Source organism: Lissotriton vulgaris, chromosome 11 (assembly GCF_964263255.1).
Source record: "Lissotriton vulgaris chromosome 11, aLisVul1.2, whole genome shotgun sequence".
NCBI classification, from domain to species: domain Eukaryota; kingdom Metazoa; phylum Chordata; class Amphibia; order Caudata; family Salamandridae; genus Lissotriton; species Lissotriton vulgaris.
In genome coordinates this window covers 1,000,558,840-1,000,565,415 of record NC_141699.1, presented here as the reverse complement: position 1 = coordinate 1,000,565,415, position 6,576 = coordinate 1,000,558,840, and the positions used below count along the sequence as shown (strand labels likewise).

The 6,576-nt window shown below is 42.1% G+C and overlaps 1 long non-coding RNA gene across 1 annotated transcript in view; it reads left to right on the top strand.

The window, feature by feature from the left end:
* Window positions 1-401: 401 nt before the first annotated feature.
* The window catches only part of LOC147683860 (uncharacterized), a 110,079-nt gene continuing 103,904 nt past the window's right edge, over window positions 402-6,576 (top strand). Inside the window, exon 1 of the long non-coding RNA XR_015301069.1 lies at window positions 402-536. This is a non-coding gene — a long non-coding RNA (uncharacterized LOC147683860). The remainder of the gene's footprint in view (window positions 537-6,576) is intronic.

Below are 6,576 nucleotides of genomic sequence, written 5' to 3'. Positions count from 1 at the left end.
TGTTCCAACGCTGTGGAAATTAGGAAGTTATTGAAAGAAGAGCCGAATGCCCTCGCATTTGTCTCACTTCATTTCTACTGGCTTGGCTCAAGGAATAAGGTCAGCACATCAGAGCTTGTCAGCATGTGCGTCACAGCCTTAACTGACTGCAGCCTGACCGAAGTGTGCTTCAGTATATTTTCGCATTATAGAAAGCATCCCTTTAGGTTTCTCAGGGTAGCGCACGTGCAGCTTACAGAGCCTTGACGTTCGGATAAACAAGTTAAAACGCGTTGCATTCTGGGATTTCCTTCCCACGGTGTTTAATCCCGAAGGTTCTCGGGATGTGGGGAAGGCAGAAGTGTGGCTCTAAAAAGAAGGCCCGTATGGTGGTGGTGACAAGAAGGAATGCGGGTTTAGCTCTGTGCAGTTTTCAGGTTGCAGGTTCTAATTCCAGTCAGAAAACAAGTAGGTGTGCGTCCCCTGCAGATATCTGTGTTTCATTGCATACCGGTTAACAGGCGGAGGAGCGTCGCCTCACTGAGAAAGTCAAAAAGGTAAAAAATAAAATGATAACTTTTTGTTATTATTTTATTTTTACGTTCTTGCTCAGCTGGGGTGGGGCGGGACTGCTCTGCTCACTGAGCTGGGGAGGGGAGGAGTTGTTTGCCCACTCCGAGTCCACAGGACGCTTTGACCGGCCGTCTTGGACCGGTCAAACTGTCATGGGCATTTTACATGTTCTCTATCTAGGCTGCTATTCCAACCTGTTTGGAAAACATGCCCAGCTTCCCGTTATCTTGGTGAGCGCTAATCCACGGCGCTCAGACCAATTGCAGTGTTGTGATTGGCTATCGGGAGGGTGGGAGCCGGGGGCCTCCTGCCCTGGAAGCGGGCAGAAGAGGACCAAGAGAAGGCGGAGGTGGAGGCAGACAAGTAAGTGTAATTTTATTTTTATTTCCCCCTGCGACATGCTCCCCACCACCATCAAATACCAGCCCCAACTGCAAAGCCTGTGACCACACTGAGAAACCTGAGAAAGTATCTACTGCAAAACAATGTCAGTAATGCACATGCTACTGTGCAGATCAATAAAGTTAATGCACCTACTGCTGGGTTCTGAGTGTGATTTGTATGCCAGGAGTCTCAACACTCGTCAGATAGATCCCTCCTGGTGCCCCCCTGAATATCAAAGATAGAATATCACTGTATTGAAATATTCAGGACAAAATATTGTCACTAAAATATCTAAATGTAAGGAAGTGTAGCTTTTCTCCACCTATACGTACCTTGGCGAGGCAATTGTCTCCAAGGTATGTAGATGCGGAGTTAGGAATCATAAATCTATATTTCCTCTGTATGCTTACCTTTCAATATCTTTGTTTTCGATATTTTGTCCACAAGATTCTTGTATCACAATATTCATATTCTCGAATTTCAGTAGTACAATCTTCCCTTCCAGCAGTTATCTGACAGTGTAGGTTAATCTCTGTAGTGGAAGAGCTCTACACCTTACTCCAAAGGCTGGTGCAAAATACTCCACCATGCGTCCTAACTCGAAGGCATCTGTCGATCTCACCTACAGGATAATTTGCTTCGAGATCCCTCCGTAGAGGAAGAAGAACGGTTTCACAGAGAGATCTGCCACATGGTTAGAGCGGCAGACCCTGATGCAGTTGTCTAGCCCGGGACCAGGGTTCAATTCCCAGCCTTGGCGGGCCTTGGGCTCAAAAATTTCACGGACCTGATAATTCTCGCCTCGGTGCCTATTCCAATCATGGAGTCCCACTCTGCAACTCTGGGCAATAGCTTGCTTAATCTCCACAACGGCCCCCACAACGCTAAGGATGCCTGACCTCCACCTTGGGGGTGCCCAGGAGTGGACGCCTCACAGGGAAAGCCAGGATGGGTTCCACAGCGGTATTCGTACAAGCCCCTTGAGACCCTTGCGGGTGAGTAGTGTGCTATGCAAGTATCAATTTACATTTTTTTTTTACAATTTACTATATGGTCCTGCATGGCACGTGTTGCCGCTGCAGGGAAGGCAGCAATCAGCAGTGGTACGTACGCATAAACAGCAGAACAAATTCTCACAGTGGAGCAATATTTGGGACATCATGTCTGTGGGGTTTTGAGAGTACTGCCTGAATATTGTGCTTTGCATTTTGGGGCATTCCACAATGTCCTGGAGTCTGGGTATTACTAATGTTTTACATATGATACCATTGTGGATAGTACATTCTGAGTATATATCTACTTAAGGTACTGAGGCATTGCAGATACTGATCTGAAGATTACCATTTAAGTACTATGATTTTTGCAGACATTGTTCAGCCATCTTATGTTCATCAATTTTATGGAATAAACCCTAAGTACATTCATGAATAATTTGTACTTGCAATTTGAAGCACATAACAAGGCTATGAAAACTGTAAACAATGTTTGCAAGTAATTATTTCAGCAAGGTCTTCAACTTGACAAGTTGCCTATTTTTTTAGTATCTTACACATACAATACACACATGATACATATTCATTAATAGTTTGAAATCACGTCACAGCCCAACATTAATTGCAGCAATGGTATCTTAGGGTGCCGAAATAAAAAAAAAAACCTTAAGGGCATATTGAAAAGGCCCTACATAATAATGTACACATATGTACCAAATATTACACCAATATGTGAGATTTGTGGCCTGTTCATAGCATCCTTACTATACTGAAACGTGAATGAGCATTATGATTTATGTAATGTATACATAAAGGTATTACTGGACTTTAGCAACATAACAATGCCTACTGTATGGGTATCATTGAATCATGTATGAGAGTATGAAATGCCACTGATGACTGACCATGGATGAATACAGAATAGGACAAGAGAAAGAGCAAGAGCGAGATATGTGCAGCATTCAACAGTCATCCTTGTCTATTGAATACCAAAGATACAGATGTCCTAAGCCGTAGGATAAACAACTTGGCTTATATTTTGCAGAAGGCATTAACTAAACATCTTGTATCCATTTACCTTAGTTTAGACCAAGATAGACTAAGGCATATTAGTTTGACAGCTAAAAAATGAATGTGCAATTCAATTCTATTGCTACTCTACACCACATGACATTGATGTAGTAATTTGTGGGGTTTTTACACTGTTTCACATATTAGAGACAAATATTTCTAGTTGAAGATGGACCTGTGAGAATACTTGTCTGCTGACTCTAATGATGACAACATGGAACTGTGTTTGATGCCACAATTAATATAACTAATTGGCGGTGTGTAAAATCCAATTGTGATCTCTTGCCATTGGTTTGAGAGGTTCTAAAGAACTCCATGTAGGGCAGTACCAGTGGCAAATGCCAACTTCTGTAGATGCTTAGAATCTCATGGTCTGTGGAGTCATAAGTTGTGGGAAGGTTGAGTATAATTCGGATTTCCGATGGCCAAAATCCGATATGAGGACAGGCCTATCCTAATTAGGCCTGGGCAGAATTTCGATTACGCCGGGGTAATCACAGTAATTTGAATATATATCTTTACAACGAATGCGCTACAACGCATTCCATTACAACGCGGTTGTTTCAACAACCGCGTTGTTACAACACGAACAATTACAGCACAAGTCGTTACAACGACTTGCTGTAGGTGGCGCTCTGGACTCAGGAATAGTATAATTTACTATTCCTACTCCAGTTTGTGCAACAGCAGGGATGGTGTTGGATTGTAAATCCAACACCAGTGCGCCCTCTACAACAAGTCGTTGAAACAACTTGCGATGTAACCACGCGGTCTTTGTAACGACCGCGTTGTAATGGAATGCGTTGTAGTGCATTCGATGTAAACAATGTCTCCCGAGTAATTTTAGTAATTCTTTATTACTCTTTGACATAGAGTTACCAATTAAATATGCATATGAGTAAATTTTGGGGAAAAATCTTCCTGCAAGAGCACTTTCAGCAAGCATGAGTGGCGCTGGCTTTCACTATTTATCTCATGCAGCATTTAGCACTGTTTCTTAGTGCAAAAAAATGCACCCTCCCCTCCATTATGGACGTTAGGGTGCACTGAGCACTAAGAATATAGCGCTAAATGCCAGTAGTAAGTTGGGGGACATTTAGTGAGTGCGAGTGGCTGCTCGTGTTGCATTTAGTGCTATATCTTAGTGCAAATTACTTCCTTACATCCATTTTGGATGCAAGGGGACATTTTTGTCTAGAATGGTCTAGAAATGGTCTAGAAATGGCGCTAAACGCAGAAGTGCTCTTCTTGCGTAATTAAAGCTATGTTCTTTGGTAATTATACGTGATTACGCCCACCCCAAATCCTACTGCCAGCTACTGCAATTTTGATGCTCGATCTGGCCTGATGCTCAATTCTCTGTTTTGTTGTGAACTCTTAGACCCGGAGCCCAACCGTGCCAAGCATGATGAGTTCCTCGGAAGCTGAAATTCGAGATGAGTTTCCTTCTCATTAGTTCCAGGGGATCATGGATTGATTTATTCGACAAGAGTTTACTTATGTCATTATTTACATCTCTGGTGTCTACAATATACCCTGTTGGATAAATACATTTATTGTTTTTATCGTATTTGAGCCAAGTATGTTAAGCAAACCTTCTACAGTTGATGGTGAGCAAGGTTTGGTTGGGATGCCTGATGTTTTGATGCTTTCCACCTCCTTGTATGCTCTTCTTTGTGTTTAAGAAGGATGTCAAAATGTTGGAAGTGAGATTGGGGTGAAGGTAAATATCACAGAATACTCTTGGATCTTTTCCTTAAGGAAGGTATGCACATGTTATAGGGATGCTTGGAAGCCATCGAACACTACTGTTCTATGTTCTATCACTTCCCACAAGACTTCTAAAAATATTTCCTTAGACTCTCAGGGGCATATTATCAACAACTAGCGATAATTATCGCTATGTTGGTTTAGCGGCGATATTTTTATCGCCGAGCTGCGGCGATTTTTATCGCTTAGGAGCCTTGCTATTATCAAGGTATATCTCCTAAGCGATAAAAATCGTCCGAAATGCATGAATATCGCTGAAAAGTCAGCGATATTCCTGCATTACCGAGATAATGCTCTTAGCCATGTTATCCGCCTACGATTGGATAACATGGCTAAGAACTGCTCAGGGCAGGTGTTAGCTTTTGGAGATATACGCGCTTAGCACGAATATCTCCAAAAGTTGGTAATAGGAGATAGCGATGTTAGCGACTGTTTCTAGTCGCTAACATCTTGGCACGCCCACTTTGCATGTCATTAGAGATAAATATCACTGACATGCAAAGCGGGGCCCAAGATGGTCGCTATCTCCTACTAGCTGTCGCTAACTGGTGTTAGCGACAGCTAGGTAATAGGGAGATCATTTTATCTCCGCTTTCTTGGCTTTTAAAGCCAAAAAAGCGGAGATAAACCCCCTTGATAATATGCCCCTCAGTTTCACTGATTGGTGTAATAAGCCTTCTTCACCCTTTGGAGCACCTGGTGCTTCTGTCTCATATGGCATTAGTAACATGCTCTGTCGATTGCTCAGCAAGTTTCTCTCCAACAGGTTGTGATAAAACCCTTCTACATTGGCTCCCTCTGTCTGGAAATACTCATTTCGAGCCTGATGGAAATTCTTGGTTCATGCTATGATTCTGGGGCTGTTCAGAGTGTGTGATGATGAGACATAAGTCAAGCATGACTCCCACATACCTCACATTGGGCCGGATGTACAAAAAGGCAGGTCACAAATAGTGGTTTCAAATTGCAAACTGCCTTTTTGGGAACTGTCTTTCATTTTAGAATGAGACCACCTATGTACCAATAAGTTACGTTTTCAAATGTCTAGTCTCAGGGGGTTGTAGAATAACTTGCTTAATGAATATTAAGTAGGCAGGTCTCTATTTGCAGCTCCTGTGACTGACTAGAAAAATATAGATGTTGATCACTATCTCTGCCTTGGCATGTCTGAATGGGTGACATTTATTTTTAAAGCGGCTCGTGTTTCTTAAAGGAGCAGAAGAGGCTTCTTTAAAAGGTTTGGGGCGACATTGAGGGAAGCATATTGGGGTCTCTGCCTACCACTTCCTACCTCTCCTGATGTCGTAAGACAGTTCCCAATTCGGAAGCTGTTCAATGTTGAAAGCTTATCAATTGTAAAACAGTAACCGCCTCCTTTAAAGTGTCAGTAACTGTTCAACTATTTGCAACCCTAATGTAGATTTTCCTAGTAAATTATGAAGGAAAGTCTTAATTGTATTTAAGGCACAGTGGCGAGTACTATGCTTCTCTGATCTTGCTTTAATTAAACAGCAGCTGTCAAGAGCTAAATAAAAAACGGTGAATCCTATGAAGCCTGGGGCCAGGCAGCCAATCAGAATACAACAGTGGCCAATAGTACTGCAGAACCATGTATAATACTTAGCATGACTGCAAACAGTCTCTTTTCTTGTGCGAGAAGGTAAGGTTAAACAATAAATAAAGGAAAAATATATAACAATCAAAAGAGCCAACTTAAAAGTAAACAGTTCCTGGCAAAATTCAATAGTTCTATGACACAACATAGCAAATGAAGGAGAAGAAGAAACAGGAACATCTGGAAAATTCA